This window comes from Sceloporus undulatus, chromosome 1, assembly GCF_019175285.1.
Source record: "Sceloporus undulatus isolate JIND9_A2432 ecotype Alabama chromosome 1, SceUnd_v1.1, whole genome shotgun sequence".
NCBI lineage: Eukaryota > Metazoa > Chordata > Lepidosauria > Squamata > Phrynosomatidae > Sceloporus > Sceloporus undulatus.
Genome location: NC_056522.1, coordinates 123,739,959 through 123,748,932, shown reverse-complemented (window position 1 = coordinate 123,748,932; position 8,974 = coordinate 123,739,959).

Here is an 8,974-nt window from a genome sequence, read left to right as displayed (position 1 = left end):
TGAAATAATATTATTTTCTTAACTAAGGGTGGGAACGGATAGAAATTACAGGGTGAAGGTACATTCCTTCTATATCATTGTAAAACAAAACTAAATAGGTTTCTTTCAGATAATAAAAGCAACAGCCATTCCAAAATAATTTCTATAGAAAAGCAGGGCATTAATCCAAGCATACATTTAAGTAACAATAATAGTTTAGATTTTGGTATATTTTGTAAAAGAACATTTTATTCATAAAAAATACAAAAGTGGTTTTGTAATATGAGACAAATAGGTTCTTGTTATTTACAAAGCAGATTGTAATTCAGAGAAACATTTAGTGGATGGATTAAAAAGAGATGCCTTTAAAGGGGAAAGAGGAAGTATGATATATAAATATAAAACCTGAAATTATGAGGTGGTGGTGAAATCTTAAATACAACATGCCAAATAATCCATCATTTGTCTGACTTAAATTAATGGGTTCAAGCACTGGTGGGTTGCAACACTGATAGTGCACTCTTATGCATGTCTCCTTTGGAGTAAGCCCCACAGAGGTGAATTAGATATACTCCGAGGTAAGTGCATGTAACCTGAATTATTTATTCCTTGTGGCAGTTTATAATTAGGAAAACACACAAATCAGGCTATATTTAAGGAAGGGATGGTCAAACGGTGGCTCTCCGGAGATTGCTGGATGCAGTTTCCATCAGCCCTAGTCAGCCTTACCAATGGTGAAAGACGATGAGATTTATAAGATGACAAATGAAGTGTCTAAGTTTGATTAAATTCAGTCAAGTACTGGACTTAGAAAGGGATTGTGCAAAATCTTTTTGGTGACAAAAGGAAATAAAAAGGATAATTAAATAGTATGTTTATATAATTCTCCTCATTTAATTATAGTTAGATTGGTTCCTTATCAGGCTTTTTTTGTTACTTTATAAATTGGGAAAGGAAAAATCTGATTCACTGTGTGACTGTGTCTAGTGTACGTACTTAACTGGTACAGGGCTTTGACGTTACATTTATTATTCCATCACACAGCCTTCCCATTGCTCACAAATTCTGCATGCAGCCTGCAGGTGGTCTACTAGCATCCTCCTACACATCTACTGGTGAGAACCTCAGTGGTGACAGTCATAGTAAAGCTGGGTGGATTATTTATATGTCTTTTGATCTTTATCAGCACTATGTAGTGGGTGGTAGAAAGAGAGAGAGACACACACATGACTCCATAAATGCTCTTCACCATTTGAGGAAAGTGTTTTTCTCCATTCTTCCAGGCCTTTCTGGTGATTCACTGGTGGCGTTTACACTGATAACCAGTGGCTTCTGGAAACTTCCACATCTGTGGGGTGATGAACCTCTATAGCAGGGGTCGACAACCTCCGGCCCGTGGGCCAGATGCGGCCCGCGGAGGCCTTTTGGCCGGCCCCTGGCTGCTGCCGCCGCCACCGCCAATTGCGGCTTTTTGCCACTCCAGGCGCCGCCATTTTCACCCCCAAAATGGCGGCGAGGTCGCGTGAGACTTCGCCGCCATTTTGGGGGGAAAATGGTGGCGTCCTAGGGGCGAAGTCTCGCGCGACCACAGAAAAGGTCACACAAGACTATGCTGCCGATGGCTGGGGCCTCTAGGAGGCCCGTTGCTGTCGCTGGGGGCCCCCAGGAGGGCTCTGGTGGCGTCAGCGGGCCTCTGGTTGGCCCGTTGCCGTCGCTGGGGCCCCCCAGGAGGGCTCCGGCGGTGGCAGCGGCCCTCTGGGAGGCCCATTGCTGTCGCTGGGGCCCTCCGGGTGGGCTCCAGTGGTGGCACCAGCCCTCTGGGAGGCCCGATGCTGTTGCTGGGGCCCTCCAACAGGCCCGTTGCCATCACCGGGGGCCGGCAAAGAGTTGGAGGCTTCCAGCTCTGGCGGCCCCCACCGGCTTTTTTGCCGGCCTCTGACGGGGCCTGGAGCCTCGTTAGGGGCCGGTAAAGAGGGGGAGGCCTCCAGCGCTGGCGGCCCCTGCCAGTTTTTTTGTCAGCCTCTGACGGGGCCTGGAGCCCCGTCAGGGGCCAGCAAAGAGGGGGAGGCCTCCAGCGCTGGCGGCCCCCACCGGCTTTTTTGCTGGCCTCTGACAGGGCCTGGAGCCCCGTCAGGGGCCGGTAAAGAGGGGGAGGCTTCCAGCGCTGGCGGCCCCTGCCGGCTTTTTTGCTGGCCTCTGATGGGGCCTGGGGCCCCGTCAGGGGCCGGCAAAGAGGAGGAGGCCTGGCCCCGGAGGGTGGAAGCTCCGCCCCGGCATGTGGCTCCACCCCTGGAGGGTGGAAGCTCCACCCCTGGCACGCGGCCCCGCCCCCAGAGGGTGGAAACTCCACCCCCTGGCTTCGGCCCCCCCAGTTGTCTGAGGGACAGCAACCTGGCCCCTGGCTCAAAAAGGTTGCCTACTCTTGCTCTATAGGTTCAGCTCCTTCAGTTGCTCCTTTAAAACCTATCCCACTGATCTAGCAGTCACCAGCCACTATTATTGATAGGTTCTGCTCCTTTGAGAGACAACTTACATTTATCATTATTGCTTTTATTGTTTAATCTGTTGAGAAATCATTTATCACCCTTACTCCATTTTTACATGCTTCTTTGTGTATTTTTAAATAGATAAGCAATTTAAACATCTCATTTAAAAGAAAACAACTGTTACATTGCATTTGCCATGCTAGCCATTCTATAAAAATGAAAAGCATTAATAGGAACAAGTCTCTAGGTTCCCAGGAAGGAAGGCTCCAAGGGAAGGGAGCTGAGACTGAAGCCCCTGGATGCTACAATTTTGGCCTCCATCACTGTGTTACTAATTGTGCTTCATTAGCAGACCACAATGAGAGGGAAAGAAAAAGAAAGGAAAAAGGGGAAAATAAAAGAAAGCCCCCCCCCCTCAGTCCCTGCCAAAATGAGCTGGATTTGGATTTCTGGTAGCTCTGCCATGTAATTCCTCCCCTCTCCAATTACATGGGAAACCCACTGGGTGACCTTAGGCAAGTCACACACTCTCACCCTCAGAAAACCCTGTTGACATAGGGTCACTATAAGTCAGAAACAACTTGAAGGTACACAACAACAGCATAGCATAAGGCAGGAGTGGGCAGCCTATGATACTAAGATGACATGCAATCATATACCTAGTTTCAACCAATGCTCAGCCTAATTTCAAGATTCCTTTTCAAGCTATCACTTCAGTCCTCTGAAAATCTTTCAGACCAGTTTATCTTTTAACTGGCAGAACCCTAGACAGGGAAAAAGAATGAGTGAGAAAAAGACACACAAATGAAAAAAGATGGTGGAAGACTGAGAGGGAAAGAGCAAAAGAATGATGTTCTAAGTCAGTCCACCACTTGCTTCTGCTCTATCACTTATGGGCATGTGGCCCCCAACAGATTACCAGCTATGTGGCCATTGGCAGAAGAAGAATTAGGCACCCTTAGAATAAGGTATAGCTGTTGCAGGCAGTAGGCTTCTGGCTCACAGGAGGTATGTTTAAGGTCCAAAACACTGCAGAAAGAATCCAGTTTGAGTCCACTTTAACTGCCTGGCTCAGTGCTAGGGAATCCCGTTAACTGTAATTCATTGTGGCACCAGAGCTTTCTGCCAGAGAAGGCTAAATGTCTCACAGAACTACAGTTCCAGAATTCCCTGTCATTGAGCCAGGGCAGTTAAAGTGGTCTCAAACTGCATTATTTCTGCAATGTGTTTTGAACTTGTTTCTGCATCACTATAGACTTCTTGAAGTTTATTGCACAGACCCTAAAATGGGCCTGTTACATCCTACAATGGGGGCGCACATGGGCCAGGATGGGGCTAAGAACTGCATTTTACTGCACATTGGAACGCCGCTGGGCGTTCCAATCGCGTCCTCCGTCTGTTCCAGAGGGTGTGATTTCTGATAACGCTTTAGAACAGTTCTCAGAAATCGTGCACTCTGGAACGGAGGGAGGATGCGATTCGAACGCCCCATGGCAGAGGTGGCATTCCCTTGTGCAGTAAAATGCAGCTCTTAGTCCCATCCTGTTCTGTGCACGCCCCTGCGCGCACTTGTTTTAGAATGCAATGGGCCCGTTTTAAGGCCCGTGTGATAAACTTCCTTGTTTGGTCCTGACTGAGTGACAAGAGCAACCATGGTTTCCTACCACTGCTGTATACGGAAGCAATCAATGCTATAAATATTGTCAGGATGAATGAGTCCAGAGACAACACCACATATACCAGTGTCATCCTGGGATGCTGAGTAAGTAATATGGTCATATCATTCCTTTGAAATATTTTTTTCTCCAACAACCAACTCCAAAATAAAACTTTGTTTGTCAGTTTTGGGGAGGCGAGGGCCCCTGGAAGACTATAAACGGCCTTGAGGGGAGGTGTCATATGTGGTCCATCCCTGTTCTAAATTCTGTGTTTAAGATTTGGATCAAATGTCTTGTAACATAGCTTTGTTGTTCTTAATTGCTGTCAAGTCAGCTTTGACTCTATTAATGAGAGATCTTTCAAACAATTGTTATTAACAGACCTGCCAAAGTCTTGAAATTCAGTGTCATGGCTTCCTTGACAGAGCCTATCCATATACCTAACACAGCAGCACAGTAAAAACAAGGATGTGAACAAAACAAAGGTGTTTATGTTTGTGTACAAATTAGAAAACCTTTTAAAAATAACCCATTATACATAAACTTACAGGCTTATGAGGGAAAAAACAGGCAAGAAAATGAACTCTCGTTTTAACCTCTAAACCAATTTGGTTACAGTAGAATGTAGTTACATGTAAGGCTTCAATTCTAAACACACTAACAGAACAATCCGATAATCCGTTTACACCAGTAAGGCAGCTGTGCTAGTGCAGCATCGTGTTAGATATGTACACTTCCTTGTTATCTAAATTGCAAGGGGTCCCGAGAGGGTGCCCACAAATTATAGTCAGTGGGGAAATTAGTTTAGGAAATCAGTTTCAATAGGAAGCAGTAAAAAGTCTTTGTTAATGGAAAGCTGGGGTCTCCTCCGCCTTTGCATAATGGTTCCAAATTTGGAGAACTCCAGAGACAATGTCCAAATTAGTTTATTTAAAAAAAGGAATTCACACTCACCAGCACATTCTCTCATTCACTCAAACAAGAACTAACAATGCAAACGTTGTAGGAAACATTGAATTGCAGGGTGGCTAAGAGCAAATACTGAAAATATATCTCCAATTGCAGGATTATTGGAATGAGGATGGCTTGGTAGCCACCTGCGACATGGTGGTTGGCAGGATACTGAGCTGTCCATCTGAAATCCAACAGAGGTTCTGTCCAGCTCCAAACTAGACCAGTTTGCTAGTGTCTGTGCACATGTATATATAGCAAGAATTGTGTTCTGAGGACAGTATTTCAGGAGTTGAAAGGCTTAGCAACTTTTCAAGGGGAGAAGAATAGGGTGCAGTATGCAAGAATGTCCAGACAATCGGCGTGAATGTCCTCAGACAAAAGGGGTTTCATTCCCAGGAGAAAACTCCTTTTGTCTACTGAATGCAAACAATCTCCAAGTCCAGCTCACCACCACCACTCCCTTAGTGAAGGGGTTATGCTGATTCTGAATTTGAGGGATCCCATTATGGCTAAGAGGCTTGAGCTTTTCCCATGCTGAGCCATCCAGATGTCCCAATGTAATACTGCTGGTTTCCTGCTCTGGCATGTCCCCTTTTGGCTGCTTGCTGGCAACCTCCATTTTTTGATATTGATTTGATATCAAGGGTCACAGAGGGGTGACACAATGCTGGATGCTGGAATAAACCGGAAAACAGTGCTGTCTGGGGTAGAATGCCACGAGTGGGTCTTTCACACCCTACAGTTATAGCACTATGGCCTGTTACAGACAGGCCAAAATAAAGCTGCTTCGAGTCACTTTGGAGGTATGGTATTTCAATGATGCATGAGTCCTAAGAGTCCAAAATCCACACCAAAGCTGCACTCCAGTCCTTAGGACTGGAGCATGGCTTTGGTGTGGGTTTTGGACTCTTAGGATGCATGCATCATTGAAATACCATACCTCCAAAGTGACTCGAAGCAGCTTTATTTTGGCCTGTCTGTAACAGGCCTATGATTTCATTTTATTTGCCTTAACAACATCTTGTAGAATCCTGGGGTTTGTAGTTTGATAAGAGACACCAGAGGAGCTCCTTGGCTGATAATTCTAAATGCCCTTCTCTAAATTAGGAATTCCAGGATTCCATAGGATAGAATTATGGCAATTGAAGTGGAATCATAGTCCTATAATTGTGGACTGTGATAGGGAAGAAACTTGCAGAATTCATGCCATCCCCCCCCCCCCCCCACATCCATAGGTAACAACTTTCCCTACCCCACTCCACCCCATCATATGTTGCAGTGCTGTGATGCTCAGCCATGGAATGAATCACTTCAGTCACAACAATAGGGACATGTTCTCAGGATTCTTCCCTGTCTGCTTCTAAATACACAAACTGGTGGGAACAATGACCAGTGGTGTAATGACCAACTTTGAAGTAGAGGTGCCCATCATGGCAGTCGCTAAAGCCACAGTGTCAAGAACATTAGCTGCTTTTGCTCTTCTGTATTGCTGAACAAACTGGGAAACAACGATTTTACCTTTGTCTGTATCATGCAAAGACCACATATGTACATACAGAAAAAGATGCTTCTTGAGGTGGCCATTTTGTATGAACTGACCAGGGCCATTGTTGAATATATTTGTGTGAGGCTTAAAGATGTCTAAAAAAATGGTTCCAACAATCTTGGGATGACAAATAAGTTTCAGTGATTCTAGACATCCTTTTATTTTCAGGTATGTTTTCAAAGATAGCTTTGTTAGACTTTTTTGACATTAAAAGGGGAGAGGAGGAAGGAAAAAATCTAAAAAATAAAAGAAAAAACCTTGTGGCTTAATACTGTACTCCAACATTAAACTGAAGAAGTGATTGGAAATCCATGAAAACTCATGCCACATCCAATCAGTCTTAAAAGTGCTGCTTGAGTCTCTCACCCACCCTTACCTCTTCTCCCCTTGCATATATGGAAACTTATTAAATTTAAATACAATGGCATAAGCACTCCAGACAGACAGGCAAACAGTTGTGTTTGTACCAAGAGAACTGATATCTGCGTTAAGGCTGCAATCCTATGTCCACTTTCTATGGAACAGGCACCACTAAACACAGTGGGACCTCTTGAACAGACATACACAAGATTGGGCTCTAAATGAATGATGTTAGATAGTGTGTTTGGAAAAGGTGTTAAATCATTTCTGTCTAAAGCATTGTGAGACTGACAGCCTGTATCAGTCTCCTAAAATGTAAGGAAAAGCATCTAATATGAGAATTCTCACATGCAGGGAAGACTATGCCAACTGTTGCATATTGTTTACTTGTCTGCACTTGTCTTTGTAAAACCTTGTCCTCTGTCAAGGTGTGTACTGATGATATACAGAGAATGCATTACACGACCAAGCAGAAATAAAAAACCCACTGGAAACAATACACTGAAGAACTATATAAAAGAGTTGAATGGATGACAGATTAATTTGGGAAAGAACCATTTGAAAATGAACATACAAGAAAGTGAAGTGGAAGCTGCTAAACATGAGGAATTTCTCTTAATTTCGAATGAAAAGAAAGTGGGGCCAGAATGCATTTACATGAATTTTCTAGTTCAGCAAATTTACGTGAATGTGAATTGCGTTCAAACTGACTTCCCATTGCCCGAAAACAGCATGCCATTGCCCGAATTTGCATGTGGTAGTCTATCGCGCAATAACATTAAACCCCATGATTGCGTTCAGATTGCCATTGGATTATACTTCCAATTTCCCTTGTCTGATAACGTCCAGAGCAATTGGGAGAAATAAATCACCAAGAACAGATGAGATGTCAGTAGAGATGCTTCAAGCTACAGAGACAGAATCTAATTCTGTATGTCTAATTAAAATCTGTCAACAAATATGGGAAACATGAGAATGGCCCACAGATTGGAAATGCTCAGTGTACATTCCAATCCTCAAGAAACGAACATCAGGAAGTGAAATAACCACAGCTTCCCATTGAAACAAAGTGCGCAGGAACAACAATTATTTGGAGTGAAAAATACCAGGCTGGATTCAGGAAGGGAAGAGGCACTAGGGATCATATTACAAACATGCGTTGGATAATGGAGCCACCGAAGAATTTCAGAAGAAAATTAGCTTGTACTTTATAGATTATAGCAAAGCCTTTGATTGTGTAGATTATGAAAAACTATGGATTGCTCTTAAAGAAATGAATGTGCTACAAGATTTGATTGTCCTGATGTCTGACCCGTACTCAGGAGAAAGCGGCTATCATCTGGAGAGAATATGGAGAAATGGAATGGTTTCCAATTGGTAAAGGGGTCAGGCAAAGCGGTATTTTATCACCCTGTTTAATCTGTACTCTGAACATATCATAGGCTAAGAAGGATTAAACTCTAAGGAAGGCGGTGCGAAAAATAGAGGAAGGAATTTCAATGAACATTGGAATTAATTGGAACAGCAAAAATGGAATGACAATTTAAAATGTGTGTATATATGCCAGTGTGGCATAGTGGTTTGAGTGTTGGACTACAACTCTGGAGACCAGGATTCAATTCCCGTCTTGGCCATGAAACCCAATGAGTGACCTTGGGAGAGTCGCACCTTCTCAGTCTTTCAAACCTCTTCTGAAGCAATCTTGCCAGGAAAACCCCATGAGAGGTTTCCCTGAGGGTTGCCAGGAGTTGGAAATGACTTGAAGGCACACAACAAAAACAACTGGGTGTGGGTGCCTATACTGTATATATATTACACACTCTGTGTGTGTGTGTGTGTATAAACATACATACTCTTTGTATGTGTGTATACTAGGTATATGTGTATGTGTGTATGTATGCTGCCTGGGTGTGCTGAGGCGTGTGTGTCCTTTCTCTTGTTTTGAATTTAACCCCTTCCTTCCAATCTGTTACTTTACTAAGGAAAGGCGT